General features: G+C 44.5%; 1 pseudogene; it reads right to left on the bottom strand.

The window, feature by feature from the left end:
* Positions 1-12,892: 12,892 nt before the first annotated feature.
* LOC128473658 (long-chain fatty acid transport protein 3-like) lies at positions 12,893-15,359 on the bottom strand (annotated as a pseudogene).
* Positions 15,360-25,463: the final 10,104 nt, after the last annotated feature.

Raw genomic sequence — 25,463 nt, 5'->3', positions numbered from 1 at the left:
GGCATTTAATAGTGCACTCTGCCTCCTGAAATGCCTTATACCTCCCTATATGCCACTCTGCCCCATAATATGCATTTTAACCCCCTAAATGCCAGAATGGGATATAGGGGTATAAGGCATTTCTGGAGGCAGAGTGGCACATAGGGGGTCAAAAGGCATACCATGGGGCACAGTGGCATATAGAGGGTTAAAAGGCATATCATGGGCCACAGTGCCATATTGGTGTGGCAAGCCTGGGGGCAGATGTGCGTAACTGGGGGACAGGTTGGAAAATACAAGAAATAAAAACAACAAAAAAATATTTTTCTCAATCATAGCTTTTATTAAAAAAAATAGTTTACCTGAATTAACATTTACTGGTAAAACTTTTTTCCTTTAGGGTCGTCTTATATTCAGGCTTTTTCTTTTTTTCCTAAGTTAATATTCAGATTTTGGGGGGTCGTCTTATAATCAGGGTCGTCTTATAATCGAGCAAATACGGTAAGTAAAATATAAATGAACTAGATAAAAACAACCAATATAAAGGTAAATAAATAATAGATAAATGAAGAAAGGGATGCCTCCTTCACATAACCGAGAAAACTGTGTCTAAAGTCCAATAGCCTTCCCACAAAGCCCCCACTGCCATACTCTTACCGGAGGGACAGCTCCTTATGTAAATCAGACTGTACGAATTCTAACCAATCAAACCGAGTTAGGTATAGGTCTCATTTCTATTTTCTTTGTTATTTAGTAACAAATATATGTTTTTAAGAAACCTAATCTCCTCAACTCTACTTTGCCAAGAAGCCAAAGTCAGGGGAATGGCAAACCACTGTCTCTAATCTATTCATAAACAGGACTATGCATAGGACACGTGGTCACGCATTTAGATTGGAAGAAATTAGATTTAGTCTAAGGCAAAGGAAGGGGGTTTTTACAGTAAGAACAATAAGGATGTGGAATTCTCAGATATTTAAACAGCAACTGGATGAATACTTGCAAAAACTTAATATTCAGTGATTTCATTTTTAAATTATGGGAAAATTATTTCTTCATCCAAGGAGAGTTCTGACATGTCATTCTGGAGTCATGAAGTATTTTTTTCCCTAGTCTGTTGTAAAATTGGTAAGAGCTACAAACTGGATTTTTTGCCTTCTTTTGGATCAACAGCAATTAACAGATGTGGGAAAGACTGAACTTGATGGACGCATGTCTTTTTTCAGCCTATGTAACTATGTAACTGGCTGCTGTAATAGCATGCCTAACGAGGGATTTCTTATACCGTATTGGCTCGGATATAGGCCGCACCCGAATATAGGCCGCACCCTAAAAGTTTGGTGCTTTTTTAAAGGAATAGTTTTTTTTTAATAGATATGCTGCCACTCTGCCCCCCAAGATATGCTGCCACTCTGCCCCCCCCGAGATTTGCTGCCACTGTCCTCCCCCCCGAGATATGCTGCCACTGTCCTCCTCCTCCGAGATATGCTGCCACTCTGTCCCCCCCAAGATATGCTGTCACTCTGCCCCCCCGAGATATGCTGCCACTGTCCTCCTCCTCCGAGATATGCTGCCACTCTGTCCCCCCAAGATATGCTTCCACTCTGCCCCCCGAGATATGCTGCCACTGTCCCCCCCCGAGATATGCTGCCACTCTGTCCCCCCCCAATATATGCTGCCACTCTGCCCCCCCCCGAGATATGCTGCCACTGTCCTCCACCCCCGACTTACCAGAGCAGACTCCTGGGTGTCTTGCGGGGCCGGCGGGGGACATCTACGCAATACAACTTCCGGTGCCGGCACCGGAAGTTGTATACGCGTATTGCGTAGATGTCCCCCGCCGGCCCCGCAAGACACCCGGGAGTCTGCTCTGGTAAGTCTTGGGGGCAGAGGTAAAACGCATCGTGCAGACGTTCACCGGCTGCGGCGATGCGCGTAAACGACCTCCGTTGCCGGCACGTCTGCACGATGTGCTTTAACACTCTCCCTTGCCGGGACTCCCCTCGTGGGAATTCCCGGCAAGGGAGATTGTTAAAGCACATCGTGCAGACGTGCCGGCAGCGGAGGCTGTTTACGCGCGCATCGCTGCAGCCGGTGAACGTCTGCGCGATGCGCTTAGACAATCTCCCGTGCCGGCACTCTCCCCGTGGAAACTGCCGGCAGGGGAGGCTGTCTGAGCGTATCAGAAAGTAGGATGCAGGTCCCCTGCACCGCTGCGGGGGGATCTGTATCCTAACCCTGCTGCCTGCCCAGCGCCCGGAACTGCATGCCCCGGGCGTCGGGCGTTAGACACCGAATATAGGCCGCACCCCCACTTTAAAGACTTAAAGTGGGGGAAAAAAGTGCAGCCTATATTCGAGCCAATACGGTATTTTGGAATTGGTATATTATAATGGTGCAATAAGTAGAATTGTGGTCAGAATTCAACACTATCGTCAAGATGATTTTTAAGAGCCTTGTGAATCCCCTGCCAAAAATGTTGAATCCCTGGGCAGGACCACCATATGTGAAGCAGCATGCAAGTGTCTGAACCACATCTCCACCCCTCTGTGGTTGGATAAATTTGTTTTAAGGACATCTCCTGGAACCGGTTAAGTATGGAGCAACATTCTGTGCAATGGGCTCCTGGAGGGGCCTGGGGGCAAGCCTTCTTCCTACAGACTATGGGCCCTGGCCTTGGAAGGACTAGCGATCCCCTACTAGGCTGAGGTGGGCTGAGTGCAAATACTGAGCCGTGTGCAAAGGAGGACCTGATGGGGAAGCTATTGTGGTTTGCTATGTCTATTGTATGTAAATTACCCCTTGTACTATTTAACCCCTTTGAGACCGGGACGTACCTGGTACTTCCTGGTCACATGTCATCCTCAGACTGGGACGTACCAGGTACGTCATCTCAAAAAAATGCCCCACGTTGCCACAACCGTGGTGATCGCGGGGGCGCTGCTGCTGCTGTCTGGCCGGGTGTCTGAGCAGACAGCACAGCCACCCAGAGCTCGCCCCGAGCCTTCAATCATTCCCACGGAGTGATTTTGTCGACTCAAAATCCTTTTTAATAAAATTTTAAGTCACTGATTATTGATCGGTCTCCCTAATCAATGTCAGTGGCCTAAACTTGTCACTTACAAGTGATCTGATAAAAAATATTTGAAAAAAGTTTAAACTTGAAATGTGCACAATTTTGGCTAAACAATATCTGAGAAACATCACTTATCTATCTATGCATGTGGAGTATCGCTGTACTCGGGGGCTGCTCCTAAATACAAATCACAAGTTGTTTCAATAATTCATAATAGAATGGGTTTGTTAAAAATGAAAAAAAAATAAAAAATACTGCAAAGTTTAGGACAGACTGGCACTAAAATGGTTAAATCAAAAGTGTTAAAATGCCCCAAGTAAAATACTTTGGGATGTCATCTTTCAAAAAAATAAAAGTGTAAACAGAATAGGTAGCTCAACAATATAGAGGGTAGGACCAAATGAGAACTGGTATTGAGATACGGTTGTGTACCCTTTACAACCTAAAGCAAATGAGTATAAAAACTATTACTGTTCTCTAATAAGGTCCCTGAATGGTGTGTTAGAATACAGCTGGTGTTGTGTGTGTGATGATATAGAACGTTTAAAAGTATCCAATCAGTAAAACTGTGTGTAGTGGTTTAGAAACATAGATACATTTATTAATGTATCGGAGAGTCGGAGAGTAGGATACAGGTCCCCTGCACCGCTGCGGGGGATCTGTATCCTAACCCTGCTGCCTGCCCGGCGCCCGGGACTGCATGTCCTGGGCGTCGGGCACTAGACCCCGAATATAGGCCGCACCCCCACTTTAAAGACTTAAAGTGGGGGAAAAAAGTGCGGTCTATATTCGAGCCAATACGGTACTTTTTTGAGGGAAGTCCTCTTTTGACCCCTACCTCTATATAGCACTTGCACTTTATTAGAACAGTGGCTCTTTTTTTCTGCATCAGCACTTTTCTGAGAACAACAAAGAGAACCAGTGGCACCTTTATTCTGCATTAGCACTTTCGCGGTACAGCAAACAGAAGCACCCAATACCATTTGTGGAGTGAGTGGTCCTTCAGTTCGACGTAGAAGAATACCAGTGTTTGATCACCCAGGAGTTGTGGGTTGTGACAGCTGATTAACCCATTACGGACAATGGGCGGTCCCAAAACCCATTGAAAACAATGCATTTTGAGCGCTTTGTCATTAAGGGGTTAACACACCATCTGAGTGCGCCCATCTGCGCGTAAGCGCAATCATTTTGTATTCATTCAATATGTATGAAGATACCATACTATTTTAGTCTTTCTTCCTGTTTTATCTCTCTTATTCAGATCACAGAAAACTGAGATAAGCTTGAAAACAGGAGATTGTGCAGCCCATAGGCAAGCACATATCAACATAACAGTGTCCCCAAAAAGAAACAACCTAGCAAATGAAAGCATTCTGGGTGCATAGGTAGGAGGCGAAAGGCCGACTCAATGTCAGCCTTAGTCAACAAACAATCAGACCCCGGCATCTGAACCAACTGCAAAGCTCTATCAAATGACGTATTATGTACCAGGCTTTCCTCTGGAGCAATACCATCATTGACAGAAGAAGCAACTGAGTATGAAAGATGGTGAATGCCTGTTAAACACTCCTGGGTTTCAGTTTCGGGAGCCACCACCACCTCTCCACGTGCGCTGAGGCCAGATATGGGCCTTGCTAGCAGTGTGGGACCAAGTCATTTCAGGATCTCGCATGACGTCAATGAAGCCTATCATGCAGCCTTACCTCTCGGATGACCTCAGATGAACTCAGAAGTGGCCTATAAACCACTGCGCTTTTGTAACAATCATGACCCTTCGTCATTTGACAAGTAATAATTAATTAATTAATTGGTGGTCCCTCCCACACATACCCTATAAAACCCGTTACCCAACAACGGACACCTGTATTTTTTCTCTTCTAGGAACAGAAGAAGAGACTGAGACAGGTAGCCTCTATACTGTGCGTTCGCTTAGTCCCTGGGGCAGGAGAGTGTTTATGCGGCCGTAAACCAGGAGTTTTCCTGGTCCCTCAGCCAGCCCACCACCCGGTTACCTATAACAGAGTGATCGACATCGGGTGTGCCAAGGATCCCTTCTCCTGTTCAGGAGGTAGGTCAGTCCCCTCATGCCTGAGCTTCCCGGCGAGATAAGGACGCGGACTGATGTCGGTGAGCGCGGGCTGCCGGGCGCATGCGCAATGGCCATGGGGCTGTTATGCGCAGATGCAAAGCTCCATCTGCGGGCGGGAGATTTACATTCCGCAGCCATTCTGAGCTCACATTCAGCCGGGGCAGCAGATCCGAGGGTGTTGGCAGGTACTGGGACTTGGAGTCCCTCTCTTTCCCTTATCACTTTGTGTTTTTTTCACTCTAATTGTGATTTACTGTCTCCTCTTTCCTCTTAGGATGTCCAGGCATACTGCCTGTTTGAATTGCTCCCAGCCCGTGCCTGAATCCTGGGCTCAGGATAAATGTGCAGGATGCATGTCTACGGAACAACCAGCCCAGGTGGAGCCTGGGATGTTCTTAGACTGGTTTAAAGAGCAACTGACTAGCACTTTCCAAGAAGTGGTGTCCTCCATGACAGGAAAGAAGAAAAACAAGCCTTCCGTTAATCACAGATCTACGGAATCTAGTGCCACTGTGCGATCAGACTCTGAGGATTCAGATGATGAAGCCCGGGATGACCTTTACCTACTGCATAAGGACAAAGTGCCTAAGCTTATCTCAGCTATTAAGGGTGTACTGGAGTCGGATATAGACGTGTCTAACAAGCCTGTTAGAGAACAGCTATTTTATTTTCCCCGTAACAAAGGTAAAGGGTTTCCTGCGCACCACTTAATCTCTGGTTGGTGTGAAAAGGATTGGGAGAAACCCGAGAAAAGAACAGATCCGGGGGCGAAGTTCAAGTCCATCTATAAATTGAATCCAGAGGCATGTTCGCACTGGGAGAACCCACCGAAAGTGGATATTGCAGCAGCGAAACTGGCTAAAAAGTATTTCTTTCCCTCTGACGAGTAATGCATGCTTCCAGACCCAATGGAGAGGAAGGCAGACTCGCTATGCAAGAAAACCTATATGGCAGCAGCATCCTCTGCCAAGGTGGCTGAAGCCTCTATACCAGTGGCCAGGGCAATCCGTATATGGCTAACCCATCTTGCCCAGGATGTGGAAGAGGGGGTGCCAAGGCAAGAAATCATGAGTAGTATCTCTATCATGAAGACAGCTGCTGATTTTCTTTGTGATGCCCCCTTGGATGTCCTTAAATTTTCATCTAGGTCCATGGGCCTGGCCAACGCGACGAGGAGATCCCTTTGGATCAAACAGTGGGAAGGAGACATTCCATCTAAGAACAACTTTGTGTCTCTTCCTTTTCATCCCTCATCTTTATTTGGGCCACAGCTCAAAGACATATTAAAGTCTCTAAGAGAAGGGAACATCTTTCCCGCAATCACGAAAGAAAACCCACTTTCAAGCCTTTCAGGGGAAGATTCTGGAGATCACCCAGAAGGCAGTATCCCTTTCGTCAGTAAGACAGGAAAAGGCAGACCAAGGGAAGATAAGATCAAGGGGGTGCTTCCAGAAAGATACAGTTCACCCCTAAAACCTCGGATCAATGACGCCAGACCACCGGTGGGTACCAGGCTGTAGAGTTTTATTGCCATTTGGTCTCAAACATCCTCAGATGCCTGGGTCACAACCAACCACAATAAGAAGAGGATATTCTCTGGAATTAACAGAAAAACCTCCAGACAGGTTTCTAATCAGCCGAACCGCCAATCCTGTTATTCCGCATCTCATCAATCAGTTTGTGCTGAAAAACGCATTGGAGGAAGTACCATATCACGAGAGAGGCAAAGGTCACTATTCACCCGTATTCGCTGTTCCAAAGTCAGGAGGGGATTGGAGGCTGGTCATTGACCTGTCATACCTCTACCAGTTTTTTGTCAAAAAGACGTTTCTGATGGAATCTATCCAATCGGCAGTTCTCAGCATCCAGCAAGGAGACTACCTAGCCTCCATAGACTTACAGGACGCATACCTCCATGTTCCAGTACTGTGAAGCCATCGCCTGGCAGTCAGAGATCATCAGTGAATTTGTCACCTCCAATTTACGTGCCTTCCCTTTGGGATTACATCGGCTCCGAGGATTTTCATGAAGATAGCGGTGATCCTGTCAGCGGCCCTCAGAGTTCAGGGGGTACACGTGACCCCATACCATGACGACTGGCTGATAAAAGCCCCAATGAAGCAAACGCTAGATCTCCATTTGCAGCTTACTATTCAGGTTCTGCAGGATCACGGATTTCGAATAAATTACAAGAAATCGCAACTTCTTCCCACAACAAAGATAACTTACCTTGGCTTTGTCACAAATTCTCAGTCTATGAGACTTCTTCTCTCCAGCGAAAGAAGCACGAATATCAGGCAGTCTGTGAACCACCATATATTCCTCAAGAATGTACTATCAGAGAGGCGATGAGAGTCCTCGGCCTGCTCACGTCAGCACTGGAAGCAGTACCATGGGGAAGAGCGCACATCAGGTCGCTACAAGATCATATCCTGAGATCATGGAACAGGGAGCAGGACACCCTGGATGGCATGATGGTAATCCCTGTCCATCTGAAGAAGGATCTCGGATGGTGGTTGACACCATAAAGATTTCTAAATGGCAGGTCTCTCGCTTACTCCCAACCCATAGTCCTGACTACCGATGCCTTGGTGAAAGGCTGGGGAGCCCACACTTTGGAAGCCTGGGTCCAACAGAAATGGAAACCGGCGGAAGCAAGACTCTCATCCAACTTGAGAGAGTTGAAAGCTATCAAGCTAGCACTGTTTCATTTCAAAGACCTTCTCTTTCACAGGGCAGTACAAGTCCAGACGGACAATTTACCGGCAGCATACTACATAAATAAACAAGGCGGAACAAGGAGCTGGTTGCTGCAGAAAGAGTGTGCCCAGATCATGGAGTGGGCGGAAATCTTCTCTCCCTCTCAGCTGTCCACATCAAGGGGTCGTTGAACATGGCAGCAGACTGGTTAAGCAGAAATACCATGCTTCCAGGCAAGTGGGAACTGAATTCCAGAGTTTTCTCCCTTATAACATCCAGATGGGGCACGCCAGAGCTAGACGCGATGGCCACTTGCCAGAACTCGAAGCTGTCCCGCTTCTGCTCACTATCAAGGAAAGACAGTCCGACCTTCATAGACGGTCTATCAATCAACTGGAATCTAATCTTCAATTATGTATTCCCTACTATAACTCTCATTCCAAAGGTACTGAAGAAGATTCAGACCGAGAACGCCAGAGCAATCGCTATTCTCCCATACTGGCCCCGTCAGGCATGGTTTCAGCTCTCATTGACGCTTTCGAGCGGGGTGTTGTGGAAGCTGCCGATCTCCAAGGATCTGCTTCTTCAATCAGGGATGTTCCACCCAGACCTGAACAGACTGCAATTGACGGCCTTAATTGATCAAAGGCTTTCTAATGAAGTTGTTAACACTCTGCTAGAGTCCAGGAAACCAGCCACAAGGAGAGTGTATTCTAGAGTTTGGAAACTATACTCAGATGTGTGTACGAGAAAAGAAATGTCTCCTACAGATATACCTACTCTGCTGTTGTTTCTTCAAGAGGGCTTTGACAAAGGGTTAAAGCCGAACACATTGAAGGTCCAGGTGACGGCAATTAATGCGCAACTGAATGGAGCATTTGTTGGCTCCCCCCTGGTTTCTAGGTTTTTTAAGGCGGTTAACAAGTTGAGGCCATCATATCATGACCCCATCCCTACCTGGGATCTTCCTCTAGTGCTTAGAAAGCTCTGCGATCAACCTTTTGAACCGATGGACTCGGCCTCTCTAAAGTTAATTTCGTTTAAAACCATTTTCTTAGTTGCCATCACATCAGCTAGACGAGTCAGTGAACTCCAGACGTTATCTAGCAGGGAACCTTATCTAAGGTTACTCCCAGAGGCAGTGATTCTAAGAACAATGCCGGGATTTCTGCAGGTTGGATGTCGCATCCTCTCAAGGATCAGCCTTTGGCAAGAGTGTAATCCATGGAGCAAGTATGATGTAACTGCTTGTGATTTCCCACCCTGTATTCATTGTCACTGCTGGGCTTGTCCCATTGTGTGCTGCCACGGATGAATAGGAAGTGGAAAATTTACCTTTTTTGAAATTTTCATTTCCTGGAATCCGTGGCAGCACAAGTATACCCACCCAATAAATGTTTTCACTGCTATATACCATACAGGTGTCCGTTGTTGGGTAACAGGTTTTATAGGGTATGTGTGGGAGGGGCCATTAATTAATCAATTATTACTTGTCTCTGTGCTATTGCTTGAGTGTATCTTCTATTCCAAGGGAACGAGGAAACGTTAACCCATTGTGTGCTGCCACGGATTCCAGGAAATGAAAATTTCAAAAAAGGTAAATTTTCCACATCTCTGCCGCTAAGCAAATACTCCCCTACTCGATCCTTATGTTCTTCCCATAGGCTAAGGCTCTCCTCCTCACTTATCACCTCTTCATTTTCCCATCTACAAGACTTCACTTGTGCTTCCCTGTATCTCTGGAATCTACTTCCACTGTACCTTCAGCATTCAACCTCCCTTCCAACATTCAAGAAAAATCTTAAAACCCACTTCTTCAGAGAAGCATGCTGCAGAGGTTCTCGATGACTAAATTTCCCTATTTTTATGCAATGATATTTTCGTTTTAGTATCTTGTATTTATATTTTGCTATTTTAAGAGGGAATAAAATGGTCACGATTATGGTTTCTCATTATAAAGCTAAAAAATGGCTTCTGTTTATTGCAAACGTTCCGTGTGAGTTCCGTGTACAAATTATTTATCGTAAAAGAGGAAGACAAAAAAAAAACTACAGAAAATAGCTGTATATTATGTAAAATCAAACAACTTTACAAACCGGTGAGACACGCCAGTCCGAGCGTGTTTGTGGGAGACATTGTCACTGTGTATTGTAGTCTGTGTGTAGCGCATGCACAAAAGGCAGGGTCCTGTTACAGCCCCCACAGAAATGTTACCTTTTGAAGTTCAAACCCACATGTTATTTTTTTTAGTGGTTTTATTAATATATATTTCTGTTTTGTAATAACTTTTCATGTCCTTAATGAAACTTGAATGCAGATGTCAGTGTTGATGAAGGGCGGTGGATTCAGCAGCCGCTGCTCCCCACTTTAGTATTAAAACACCCCCCCATTTTTTTTTATTCTTTTTTTGGGGGATGCTGCCTTGTGTGTGTTGCTTTTATTTTTTTTTGTTTGTATTCCAACTTTGTGGCTACAAATTTGGATTCAAGTTCCTGAGCTGTGCATTTCCTGTCCGCTGCTCAAGCGGAAAAAAAACCATGAAGAAATGTTAAAAAAGAAAAACGTTTTTTAAAAAAACCAAACCATTGTATTATTTATTACTTACAAGCTCTGTTTAATAAAGAAAGAAACCGTTTATAGTTTTTTATTTGATTGTGTAATTCATTTGGGGTCTGGGGGTTGATTTACATAACAAGCCCTGGAATCTGTCCACGGGGTCTGTAGTATGAGGGCTCAGCAGGGTAAAGGGTAGTTTCTCAACCACAAGAGAGCTGTACAAAAAATACATCCAACCGTCGCCCCCCTAAACACACAATCCTAACCTGTAAAGCTGCTTGAGAGGGCCATTACCCACACACCAAACTGTTTAAATAAAATGAAAAAGTCATCAATCTGTTCCGCTTTAATATGAGATTTTGTTACCATTTTATAGTAAAATATAAAATAATACGAAGGAAAACAGAGGAAAATCCAATGCCGTAAAATGCAAAAATCCACAAAAACGTCTGTGCATTGTGTCCCGTAAGTTACATTTTTATCAAAAGCTAAATTTACAAAAAGATTTCCCGTGACGTAAACATTAGAAAATGCTGGAATGGATACCCCCCACTACTACCTCCCGCTAAACCCTGCACTCCGAGTCCATGATCCGATGGTACAGGGCTTAGCAACCACACGGATACCATGCACCAGTAACCAATCGCACAGGGGAATGGCATACACCAGTAACCAATCGCACAGGGGAATCGTATACACCACTAACCAATCGCGCAGGGGAATCGTATACACCACTAACCAATCGCACAGGGGAATCGTATACACCAGCAACAATTCACACAAGGGAATCCCATACACCAGCAACCAATCACACAAGAGAATCCCATACACCAGCAACCAATCACACAGGGGAATCCCATACACCAGCACCCAATCACACAGGGGAATCCCATACACCAGCAACCAATCACACAGTAACCAACACCCAGACTCACCATCAATCGTATGAACCATGGACAGTAGTGATGGGAAGTTCAGATCATTAAAGTGAATCGGATCATTTCGATTCGTTCACTGAAATGATCCGATTCATGATCCGAATCTTCGGATCACTCAGTGTGACTCACAGGAGTTACTGTTTTCCAGTAACTCCGTGCAGGCACACTAACGATTGGCCCCGCCCCTTTCATTATGAATCCTCCCCCCTGCCTCCAGTGATGTCAATGAAGGCAGAGAGTCGTTCAAAGATTCGGATCTTACAGGGATCCGAATCTTACAGTGATCCGGATCACTGTAAGATCCGGATCATTGTAAGATCCGGATCTTTGAACGACTCTCTGCCTTCATTGGGATTCTAATCATTCAGAGAATATCACCATACTGTTATAAATAATACATTAATAATCACTGCCCCCAGGATTTACATTCCCCTTTACCTGCAACTGCACCTTAAGCTAACTTTATTAAATTAATTAAATTAACCCTCACCATTAAATTAACCCTAAACACCCCATCAACCATGTCTGCCCCTAAAATTAACCCTTAACACCCCATCAACCATGACTGCCCCTAAAATTAACCCTTAACACCCCATTAAGCATAACTGCCCCCAAATTAACCCTAAACACCCCATTAAGCATAACTGCCCCCAAATTATCCCTAAACACCTCATTAAGCATAACTGCCCCTAAATTAACACTAAAGACCCCATTAAGCATAACTGCCCCCAAATTAACCCTAAACACCTCATTAAGCATAACTGCCCCTAAATTAACACTAAAGACCCCATTAAGCATAACTGCCCCCAAATTATCCATAAACACCCCATTAAGCATAACTGCCCCTAAATTAACACTAAAGACCCCATCAACCATACCAATTTATTAGGTAATTTATCTGGAGTACATGCAATTAATTTAGGGGCAGTTATGGTTAATGGAGTATTTAGGGTTAATTTCAGGGGCCGTTATGGTTAATGGGGTCTTTAGGGTTAATTTCAGGGGCCGTTATGGTTAATGGGATCTTTACGGTTAATTTCAGGGGCAGTTATGGTTGATGGGGTATAAGGGTTAATTTTATGCTGATGACTGAGGGTTAATTTAATTAATTTAATAAAGTTAACTGTAGGTGCAGTTATAGGTAAAGGGGGGCAAACTCAGGGGAATCTAAATCCTGGGGGCAGTGTGAACATTATTAATGTATTTATTTATAAAAGTATGGTATCAGTAATATTCTCTGAATGATTCGAATCTCTGTAAGATTCGGATCCTTGTAAGATTCGAATCATTCGACTCTTCGGATCATTCGACTCTTCGGATCATTCGACTCTTTGAACGCCTCTCTGACTCTATGAGTCTTCGTTCCTCTGTGAATTAATGAGCTGTAACCTGACCCCAGAGTCTGTGTCTGAGTGCTCTGCAGATGACTCACAGCTCTAGGATCAGGTTACAGCTGCATGATTCACAGACTGAACCGCTACAAATGAATCGTTCAGTCTACTGAACCGATTCATCCGGATCACTAAAAAGAACCGGATCAAATGAACGATTCGTTCATGATCCGGACATCACCAGTGGACAGGCGTACGAGGTAATGGACTCCACTACGTGGGTGTAAAGTCTCTCCAGGTCCAGCCTGTGGCCGGGGCGCAGAGTGACAGATGCCATGCCAGCCTGGCCCTCGTGTCCTGGAGAAAAAAATCAAGTGAAGATTCACCTTCCACAAACTATGAGGGCAGCAAAGATTGGGGGGTATGAGAGGGTCGTGTTACCTGGGACCATGACACCAAACACATTGACCTCCAGGAAGAAATCCAGCCTACTCAGGATCTCCGACACCTTGGTGGTTGCCACGTTCTCTCCCTTCAATCTGCAATAGGATTATACGAAAACGGTTAAACACCAAAAAAATTGTTCCCTGCGCACTCTATGCTTATTTAGACAAATTGATTTTTTTAGTTTCACTCCAATGGCCATTAAAATGGAAGCTCACCTGCCAAGTCACACCAAACCTCTTAGGCGAGTCCTACACTGAACAATTCACCTTGCTGCTTTGAGCTAAAGGGAAAAATCTCTAATGAGACAGAAAGGGGTATTCTCTGAACCCCTAAACACTTATTAGCCCTTAATAGGGACCACATGGGATGGGCGGCAGCAATTGTAACCTTGCTGTGAAATACAAAATTGAAATACAAAACACACAGAAGAAAGCCCTGCGATCAAACTCTTGGGTAGTAGCTATGGCTTTAGTAGTCATCAGCCCAAAATACATAGAATAAACACCAAAAAAATTGTTACCTGCGCACTATCCCAAATCCCTATGCTTATTTAGACAAATGAAGGTTTGTATACGAAAACGGCGTCAGGGATGGGACAGGGAGACTGTGTCAGGGGCAGGGTAGGGAGACTGTGTCAGGGGCAGGGAGATTGTATCAGGGACAGGGCAGGGAGGCTGTATCAGGGGCAGGGATACTGTATCAGGTATGGGCAGAGAGGCTGTATCAGGGGCAGGGCAGGGGGAATGTGTCAGGGGCAGGGAGACTGTATCAGGTATGGGCAGGGAGACTGTATCAGGTATGGGCAGGGAGACTGTGTCAGGGGCAGGGAGACTGTGTCAAAGGGAGGTACCTCCACATGCTCAGTACCTGAAGGTGTCTCCAGTGCGGTCCCGAAAGTACACGAAGCCCAACTCATCCTGCATCATCAGGTCTCCTGTATTGAAGAAGCAGTCACCGACCCGGAAAACATCCCTTAGCAGCTTCTTCTCAGAGAGCTCCCGGCTGCCCACATACCCCAGGAAGGGTGACATGGGGTAACTGGAGAGATGAGAAGCCTGGTCTCTCCTGCAAAGACACAAGAGCATGAGGCCAGCTGCACATACAGGCCAGAAAGCATCAGCCACGGTAAGAACCCCAAGAGCTTTATACAGCATCACCAGGTGTACTCGGCACTTTACAAATGCAACACCATAACTAGCAGGTAAATAACGGCCGCGAGAGAAAAATTAGAGGGACAAAAGTGTTATGGTAATGGGGGACATGGATCCCAGATAGCCCACAATGTGCCTCAGACCTGTCACAACCAAGGGGTCCAAGAATAAAGGCAGTGAGAGGGGCTACAGAGGGCACGCTGCAAGCAGGTGTAAAGAGCCTTACATGTAGCTGGTTTGTTAGGTACCGGTACAGCTCCCCGATGTACTGAAACACAGTCATGTTATATTTACAGCAATCGCTCCATAACTGGGTGGCAGAGAATCGTTCCTTCAGTACAAGTGAAGCCCCTGATTGGGGAGGAAAAAACATGAACGACATACGCAGCACCAGGAACGTAGACATCCCCTAATGCCCAACATGGAGCTCCCGGACGGCTCAGCGGCATCACTGAACACTCACCGATACCGATGCAGCCCCCGATGCCCAGTAGGGCTCAAGACTTGTGATATAGGGGCAGTGACATGTAGATGATGTCATCAGAGTGTGCCCAGCACAACTGGTGGAAGGGGTAGCACATCAGGGTTTTCAGGTGGCTGATCCGAGCCGCTTTCGGTAACCCTAAAAAGCGGCAACAAGAAGGGGCACAGTCACGGCCACACCCTACAGGAGGTACACAGTGACGTGATACCACGCTGTGGAATATGACGGCACTATCTTAATCAATTTTTGGTAACACTGGGTGCCGGAGATGAAGATACAGATGGCGGTGTCCATTGGGTTTCTTGGCACCCTCGGCTGGGAAGGAGGCTCAGTCTCTGAGGTCTTGTCTATCATTTTCTGAAGGTTCCCGACATCTTCGGGGTATTCCCGGGGCCAATGACCCAGGTCTTTATCCCAATCTTCCGCAGTTTGGGTAGAATCTCCTGGACAGATTCAAACAGCTCTACGGGGAAGAGGATCATGAGAGGCAGCAACTTCAGCATCCCACAGTTACCCCCTGTGCAAGCCAGTGCCCCCCATTAATAGCCACTTTATCAACTGGTACCTCCCACTATTCCGCATGTGATCTGCATTACCCCCGTCCCCATGGTGACACCGCTCATTCTCCCTAATACCCTTTTATTCCATCTGTGGCCCCAAATTCTCCTTCAATACCCCGTTATTCCACCCTGTGCCCCATTCTCCCTCAATACCCCTTCTTCCACCTGTGACCCCATTCTGCCTAATACCTCTTTATTCCACCTGTTACCCCTCTTTCTCCCTCAATGCCCCTTTATTCCACCCTGTGACCCCAAATTGTCTCTCAATGCCCCGTTATTCTACCCTGTGACCCCCCATTCTCCCTAATACCCCTTTAGTTCACCCTGTGACCCCCCCATTCTAGGGCCGCAACCAAAGATTTTTTTCATAATCGATTGGTTAACTTTTTTTTTTCATATAGTCGGATAAAAAAACAACATGCAAATTTTCCATTTATTTCAAATAATTTGAACAAACAGAATAAATAGCGTACAGTTTCCATTAACGTGTCTCTCATCACAACGCATTTCTCTAACCGCCTTCTTATTATACAGACTTTTATAATAATTAAAGCCACAGGAACCCAAACACCATATTTCCCCAACTACCTAAAAAACGTTTTATTGATAAATATTCATTCACATCTAAACTGTTTTTTCATATTTCATCAAAACTATGAGTGAGAAAAAAACATTTCTTGTTTTTATTTCCTTTCCTTTTCTTTGCCAACCTGCCACCAGTTATTTCCCCCCCATATGCTTTATACCCCCTATATGCCACTCTGCCACCCGCCGATATGCCTTATAGACCCCTGATACGCCGCTCCCCCCCGATACGCAACTCTGCCCCCCCCCCACAAAAAAATCACTGGTGTCTAGTGGCTGCAGATGGTGGGGGGCTGCGCGAAGTACTTATACAAACCCCCGCTGCTGGCCGGAACCTTTGCGGGAACCTTTATAAGGGAGCACCGGAAAGGTCACGTGACGCTGGCGCTCCGTCACAGAAGCCAAGGCAGGAGAGTAGCGTCGGTTTGACAGGGACGCTCAGCAACTGCCAGGGAGGAGGATCCAGCAGCTCTGCGGAGATCAGGATCCTACAGGTACTGTCCGATCAGAATATACGGTAAGACCAGGGGTATTTTATCTTATATTCCATAAAATTCATTCAACTAATCCGTAATGAAAATCTTTAACAATTTATCACAAATAACAACGATTTTCATAATCGTTTCTATTGATTAATTGTTACAGCCCTCCCCTTTTCTCCTTCAATACCCCGTTCTTCTACCCTGTGCCCCCCATTCTCCCTTAATACCCCTTTCTTCCACCCTGTGCCCCCCTATTCTCCCTCAATACTCCTTCTTCCACCCTGTGACCCCATTCCCCCTAATACCTCTTTATTCCACCTGTTACCCATCATTCTCCCTCAATACCCCTTATTTCCACCCTGTGACCCCAGATTGTTTCTCAATACCCTTTATTCTACCCTGTGACCCCCATTCTTCCTAATACCCCTTTAGTTCATCAGGTGACCCCCATTCTCTCTAATACCTCTTTAGTTCTCCCTGTGAACCCCCCCCATTCTAGTGCTGCAACCAACAGTTATTTCAATAATCAATTAGTTAACTGATTTTTTTAAAAATAATCGGATAAAAAAACAACATGCAAATTGTCCGTTTATTTAAAATAATTTGAACAAACAGAATAAAAAGCGTAAAGTTTCCATTAGCGTGTCATTTATCTCTATCACAACTCATTTCTCTAACCGCCTTCCTATTATACGGACTTAATAATAATAAAAGCCACAGGAACCCAAACACCATATTTCCCAAACTACCTAAAAACATTTTATTAATAAATATTCATTCACATCTAAACTGTTTTTTTCATATTTCATAAAAAACTATCAGTGAGAAAAAACCATTTCTTGTTTTTATTTCCTTTTCTTTGCCAACCTGCCCCCAGTTATGCACATCTGCCCCAGATATGCCTTACTCCCTCTATATGCCACTCTGCCACCCAGATATGCCTTATACCCTCTGTATGCCACTCTGCCACCCAGATATGCCTTATACCCCCTATATGCCACTCCCCCCGATATGCCTTATACACCCCTGACACACCACTCTGCCCCCCTGATATGCGTTATGCCCCCCCCCCAAAAAAAATCACTGGTGTCTAGTGGCGGCAGCTGGTGGGGGGCTGCGCGAAGTACGTAGACAAACCTCCGCTGCTGGGCGGCACTTTTGCACCGGAAAGGTCACGTGACGCCGGCGCTCCATCACAGAAGCCACGGCAGGAGAGTAGCAGCGGTTTGTCATCACATGACAGGGACGCTCAGCGGAGGAGGATCCAGCAGCTCTGCGGAGATCAGGATCTTACAGGTACTGTCCGATCAGAAAAGGGGTATTTATCAGAGCATTTACTCTAAAACCCCATCCTCTTGTATTCCATTTATTTATTATATCAATCCATAATAAAAATCTTTAACAACTTATCACAAATAACAATGATTTTCATTATCAATTCTATTGATTAATTGTTACAGCCCTACCCTATTCTCCTTCAATACCCCTTTCTTCTACCCTGTGACCACCCCCATTCTCCTTCAATACCCCTTTCTTCTACCCTGTGACACCATTCTCCTTTAATACGCCTTTATTCCACCTTATAACCACCCATTCTCCTGCAATACCCCTTTATTCTATCCTGTGCCCCATATTCTCCCTAAATAGCCCCTTATTCTACCCTGTGACCCCATTCTCTTTCAATACTCCTTTATTCCACTCTGTGCTCTCATTCTCCCTTAATACCTCTTTATTCCACCCTGTGACCCCCACATGCTCCCTCAATACCCCTTTCATCAATACCGCTTCTTCCACACTGCGACCCTCCATATCCTTTTATTCAACCCTGTGTCCCCCATTCTCCCTAATACCCATTTATTAAACCCTGTGACCCCCTATTCTCCCTAATACCCCTTTTTCTACCCTGTGACCTCCCCATTCTCCCTAATACCCCTTTAGTCTACCATGTGCCCCCATTCTCCTTCAATACCCCTTTATTATACCCTGTGGCCCCAATTCTCCCTAAATACCCCTTTATTTTACCCTGTGACCCCATTCTCCCCAAATACCCCTTTATTCTACCCTGTGATGCTATTCTTTTTCAATACCCCTTTATTCCACCCTGTGACCCCCCATTCTCCTTCAATACCCCTTTCTTCTACCATGTGCCCCCATTCTCCCTAATTACCCCTTTATTCCACCCTGTGACCCCCCCCATTGTCCTTCAATATCCCTTTATTCCACCCTGTAACCCCATTCTCCCTTAACACCCCTTCTTCCACCCAGCGACCCTTTATAACGGAGCACCGGAAAGGTCACGTGACGCTGGCACTCCGTCACAGAAGCTACTGCAAGAGAGTAGCAGCGGTTTGTCATCACATCACAGGGACGCTCGGCGACTGCCAGGGAGGAGGATCCAGCAGCGCTGGGGAGATCAGGATCTTACAGGTACTGTCCGACCAGAATATAAGACGAGGGGTATTTATCAGAGCATTTACTCTAAAAACCCTCATTTTATATTCCATAAAATTCATTCAACTAATCCATAATGAAAATCTTTAACAACTAATCACAAATAACAACGATTTTCATTATCGATTCTATTAATTAATTGTGACAGCCCTACCCTATTCTCCTTCAATACCCCTTTATTCCACCCTGTGACCCCATTATCCCTTAATACCCCTTCTTCAAACCCTGCGACCCTCCATACCAATTTATTCCACCCTATACCCCCATTCTCCTTAATACCCTTTTATTCCACCCTATACCCCCATTCTCCCTAATAGCAATTTAATCTACCCTTTGACCCCCATTCTCCCTCATACCCTTGTATTTCATCCTATACCTCCATTCTCCTTAAAACCCCTTCTTCCACCCCACGACCCTCCATACCCTTTTTTCCATCCTGTGACCTCATTCTCCGTAATACCCGTTTATTCTACCCTATACCCCCATTATCCCTAATACCCACTTATTCCATCATGTGACCCCATTCTCCCTTAGTACCCCTTTATTCCACCCTTCAACCCTCCATACCCCTTTATTCCACCCTATGCCCTCATTCTCCCTAATACCCTTTTATTCCACCCTATACCCCCATTCTCACTAACAGCAATTTATTCTACCCTGTGACCGCATTCTCCTTCAATACCCTTCCTTCCACCCTGTGACCCTCCACACCCTTTTCTTCCACCCTTTAACCCCATTCTCCTTAATACCCCTTTATTCTAACCAATACCCCCATTCTCCCTAATACCCTTTTATTCCACCCTATACCCCCATTCTCTGTAATACCCTTTTATTCCACTCTGTAATGCCCCATTCTCCCTATTACCCTCTTTTTCCACCCTATACCACATTCTACCTAATACCCGTTTACTCCACCCTGTGACCCAATTCTCCTTGTTACCCCTATATGCCACCCTATACCCCCATTCTCCCTTAATACCCCTTTATTCTACCCTATACCCCATTCTTCCTTATACCCTTTATCCTAACCGATACCCCATTCTCCCTAATACCCCTTTATTCCCCCCTGTGACCCCCTATTCTCCCTTACTACCCCTTCTTCCACCCTGCGACCCTCCATACCCCTTGATTCCAGCCTGGGCCCCCGTTCTCCCTAACACCCCTTTATTCAATCATGTGACCCTTCATTCTCCCTCAAAACCCCTTTATTCCACCCTATACCCCATTCTCCCTCAATACCCTTTTTGTACCCTATACCCCCATTCTCCTTAATACCTCTTTCTTCTTCCCTTTGACCCCATTCTCCCTTATTACCCCTTCTGCGACCCTCCGTACCACTTTATTCCACCCTATACTCCTATTCTTCCTCAAAATCCCTTCTTCCACCCTATACCCCCATTCATTTTATTCCACCCTATACCCCCATTCTCCCTAATACCCCTTTATTCCACCCTGTGACCCCTATTCTCCCTATTACCCATTTCTTCCACCCTGTGTCCCCATTCTCCCTTCTTCCACCCCATGACCCTCCATACCCTTTTTTCCCCATTCCTTTGACCCCATTCTCTCTAATACCCGTTTATTCCATCCTGTGACCCCATTCTCTCTAACATCCCTTTATTCTAACCGAAACCCCCATTATCCCTAATCCCCCTTTATTCCACCCTGTGACCACATTCCCCCTTATTACCCTTTCCTCCACCCTGCGACCCTTCATACCCTTTTATTCCACCCTGTGACCCCCATTCTCCCTAATACCCCTTTGTTCTACCCTGTGACCCCATTCTCCCTAATACCCCTTTGTTCCACCCTGTGACCCCCCATTCTCCCTTTTACCCTTTTTATTCGACCCTGTTACCCATTCACACTATTACCCCTTTGTTGCACCTTATACCCCATTATCCTTAATGCCTATTTATTCCACCCTATACCTCCATTCTTCTAATACCCTTTTATTCCACCCTATACCCCCATTCTCTCTAATACCCTTTTATTCTTTTTTTTGTAACATTTTTTATTGAATTTTCAATTAAGAAAGAATTGACAAATTTTTGTACATGTACATAGGCAATGCAGAAGCAAGTTATACATGGTACATGAGTAGAAACGTGTACATCGTTGAGGATGTGCCAAACAAATCCAAAAAAAGGATAGTAGAACAAGAAAAAGAAAAAATAAGAAACGAGAGTAAGATATAATTGGATTTTGCAGTCCTAATAATACCATATAATTATAAGTATGGATATATATGTTCAGCTTATAATACGTCAGTGTATAAAGAAAGAATGTGTGATGGCATCTGAATTATGATATTGAAGGGTTAAAGGAGTTGAACTGTGTTATGTGTGCTGGTTAGCCATATGTCCCACCTAGAATAAAAGTCACTGGTCCTATTTTGGGCAGAAGAAATCTTCTGCTCGTGCCAGCAGTTTGAATTAATTCCTTGTATGATTGCCTTAAGAGAGGGAATCAAATTCGTGTTCCAGCATTTAGTAACATTATATCTCGTTGAGATCAGTGCGTGTATAATAATCGTTCTATGAAAGTAGGAGTATTGGTCTACGTCAATATTAAGTAATGCCAAAGGGGCATTCAGAATAATTGGGAACCCACATAGGGTTGAAAGAAATCTACCTAGTCGTCTCCAAAGTGCGAGCAGTCTGGGGCATGTCCACCAAATGTGTAATAATGTGCCTACATCTGAGCATCTCCAACATGTATTTGGAGTCTGGTTGAATTGTGCTAATCGTGACGGCGTAAGAGACCATCGATATAGCAGTTTTTTTGAAGTTTCTAAATGGCTGATGCATTTGGACACTGACAATATGATCGTATGTGCAATTCGCCACTGATCTGCAGTGAATTGAGTATGAAGCTCGGATTCCCAATTAAGTTTGTATGGGTCCGGAAGATCTAGATAGGTCTTAATTAGCAGAGAGTAGCACCATGAGATACCCTTGTGGTGTTTGTTGTGTCGTTGCAGCCACGTGAGTAAGTCAGAGTTAGGGTGGATGGGGCGTAGTGTGAGTGATTGGAGCGCATGGCGTATTTGTAGGTATTTATAAAAATCCGTGCTATTTATATGGAATTTGTTATGGAGGGTTTCAAAGGAAACCATGCCGTCACCGTCCCAGATGTCTGACACTGTACACCTCTGGTGAGCCAGACTGATAAATTTAAATCGGGGATCACTGCTTCCAGAGTAGTAATAGATAAAGATAATGGATTAGCTTGGAACAATTTGTTAGGAGTTACAAACCGATGCCAAAGTTGTGCTATTGCTCTCAAAGTGGGGTGAGAGTATGACAGAGCGGTTTGGAACAAATAGGCTGCACTTAAAATATCACGGATTCTTAAGGGGTTCAACTCCGTCATTTCCATGTCTACCCATAATCTAGAGACGTCCTGGTTCCATAAATATTTAGTTTGATCCAATAAGGTTGCCCTATTGTACTGGAGGATAGAGGGGCAGCCGACGCCTCCATTTCGCAAAGGTAGATATAAGGTGTCAGCCCGTACTCTAGGTTTCTTTTTGATCCAAATGTATTGCATTATAATATTTTGCAGCTTTTGAATGTAAGCTAACGGAAGATAGATAGGAACAGTGCGGAACAGGTATAGTATTTTGGGTAGGATCATCATTTTAATGGCAGCTAATCTACCTAGCCAAGAAATACCCAGGGAAGGTAAATGTGAGATTGTGTGTTTCATATCTTTTAGTAGTTCCGTATAGTTTACGTCGAAGAGACGCGTGCTAGGGAATGTCAATTTTACACCCAGATAAGGGAGTGAAGTCGTTGCCCAGGTAAAAGGAAAACTGGATTTGAGGGTATTAACCGTTTTAGGGGATAGACCTAGATGAAGAATTTGGAATTTATTTTCATTAATTTTATAATAAGAAACGAATCCGAAATCTCTCAAAATATTCAGTATGGAAGGAAGGGATGACAAGGGGTTCCCACAGGCTATGATGATATCGTCGGCAAACAATCCGATGCGATGATCTTTCCCTCCTATTCGTAAACCCAATATTGTGGGGTCAGTTCTTATTTTCTCTGCTAAGGGCTCCATCACAAGAGCGAAAATGAGGGGCGATAGGGGACATCCCTGGCGGGTACCATTTGATATGTTGAATCTATGTGATAAAAATCCTGAGGAGTATACTACAGGGGTGAGAGTAGAGGGCGTTGATAGCTGAAAGGATTTTTGCTGTAACGCCAAATTTGAGTAAGACCGAGTTTAGAAATCCCCAGTGTACCCTGTCGAATGCCTTCTCCGCGTCCAGGGAGAGCAGCAAAGAAGGCATCCGACGAGTCTCCGCATAATGGATTAAATTGATAAATCTTCTCGTTCCATCTACCGCTTGACGGTCTTTAATAAAACCAACCTGGTCATTGTTAATTAGAGATGGAAGAATGTCGTTAATTCTGTTAGCCAAAATTTTAGTGTATAATTTTAGGTCTATGTTTAGCAGAGATATCGGTCTAAAATTTTCGGGTCTATTAGGGGATTTGCCTGGTTTAGGAATCGTGATGATGATTGCATGTAACATCTCAGGGGGAATAGTTCCACTATTAAAAATGTCGTTAAAAACCAAGTGGAGTTGAGGAGATAAAATATGGTTATATTTTTTATAGTATTCCCCTGTAAGTCCGTCCGGGCCTGGAGATTTGTTCGGCTTCAAAGAAGAGATTGCTGATGAAACCTCGTCTTTGGAAATGGGTTTATTTAGGAGGAGTAAAGTGTCCTCATTAATAGAAGGAAGTTTAATAGCTTCCAAAAAGGACGAAATGGAGGGTGGTGTCGGCTGGGTAGTGTTTGGATCCAGATGTAAATTGTAAAGGTCCTTATAATAATCTGCTAGTGTATTTGTGATCGTTTGCGGGTTCAACACTTTACGCCCTTGTTTATCATAGATAAAGGGAATTTTAGATTTTGCTGCTTTTGTTTTAAAACGATTTGCTAATAATTTGCCAGCTTTATTGCCTTGCCAATAATATTGTGTTTTAGTCCTTTTGAGAAGAAAATCAAATTTGTAATGTAAAAGTTGGTAGAGTTGAAAACGCAGCGATTTAAGGTCCTTGAGTAAAGCAGGATCTCTAGAGATTTTATGTTTGTCCTCAATAAGTTTAATATTTTGCATAATATCTTGTGTCTTGGCGAGCCTGTGTTTTTTTTGAGCTGAAGTGAGTTTTATAAAAGTACCCTTCAAGACAGCTTTGTGTGCACACCAATTTGTAAGAATACTGGTGTCGGCAGGGGAATTGAAATGGAAGAATTCGTTTATATCCCTTTCTATTATGGAATCAGCGATTGGGTCGTTTAAAATAGAGTGGTTGAGTCTCCAGGGGGCAGTTGGCAGGGTGTTAAATTTTTCTGTGATAGTGATTGATACAGGGGCGTGATCTGACCACGAGATAACGCCAATTGTGGATGAGACAATTTTCTGGAGAAGCCATTTGTCCACCATAATCAGGTCAATACGCGAGTACATGTGGTGTGGGTTAGAGAAAAACGTGTAGTCTCTCTCGTCAGCGTGAAGGGTCCTCCATGAGTCATAGAGGTCTTCTTTGAATAAGATATTATATATGTCTGTGTACGTGTCTGATGTGTTATGTGGATTTTTGTCTATGTGGGGGGAGAGGACCTTATTAAAGTCCCCAGCTAAAATAATTGCCCCATATCTGTGTTTTTTGAGAACGGATAGTAAGTGAGAAAGGAATCCTCCCTGTCGCCTGTTAGGAGCATAAAGCGAAACAATAGAGAACTTCTCATTATTAATGTCACAGTTTAAAATTATGTATCGTCCATTAGCATCATAGGTGACATCAACCAAACGAAACGCCACTGAGTGCTTAATAGCTATGAGGACACCTCTCTTTTTTTGTGTGTTAGGTGTGAAAAAGATATTGGGAAAGTGTTTATGTTTAACCCTAAAAGTATCAGAATCGAGCAGGTGAGTCTCTTGTGCGCAAATGATGTCACATCGTAAGTTACGACATTCCTTCCAGAATAAGTTTCTTTTAAAAGGACTATTCAAGCCCTTTACATTTAACGTGGATAATTTAATAACCATGATAATAAGTTAGGTGATGGGTGTGGAGTAGAGCACCTGCTCGATCCCTATAAGGTAATGACACACCATCAACAACATATGTTGCAGAGGAGTAGTTCCAACAAAGTGAGTGCAACAAAAATAGAAAACAATCAACTTTAAGTAATAACAATAATGTTCTGTGAGAACATGCCAAACCAACAGGTTTACAATGGCAAACAAGGGGGTGGATAAGCGTGGAGTGTATGAGTACATTAAGGCAGAGAGCATAACTGACTGCCTAACCCTGAACTAGAATAGGTAACTGTCACTAACCATACATGACTAAAGATTGTCCGTTCAGGAGGGATCAGGAGTTTCGACCGAAGGCAGTTGTTGAATAAGCCGGGTGCGATGAATGTTCAATCCAGAAGCACTATCAGTACTGGAGACTGTAATGAAAAAACATAAAGGGCACGCCACAAACAGATAGCCACATAAGTGCGGAAGGGTAAGGAGAGGATAAGGAGAGGGGAAAGGGAGTAGGGCTGGGGGGAGAGTATAGGAAAGGTAGATCAGGAACCAAATTGTTGTGGCCGA

The sequence above is a fragment of the Spea bombifrons genome, chromosome 2 (genome assembly GCF_027358695.1).
Source record: "Spea bombifrons isolate aSpeBom1 chromosome 2, aSpeBom1.2.pri, whole genome shotgun sequence".
Classification (NCBI taxonomy): domain Eukaryota; kingdom Metazoa; phylum Chordata; class Amphibia; order Anura; family Pelobatidae; genus Spea; species Spea bombifrons.
The sequence above is the reverse complement of the archived record's forward strand: the minus strand, read 5'-3'. Positions and strand labels throughout refer to the sequence as shown.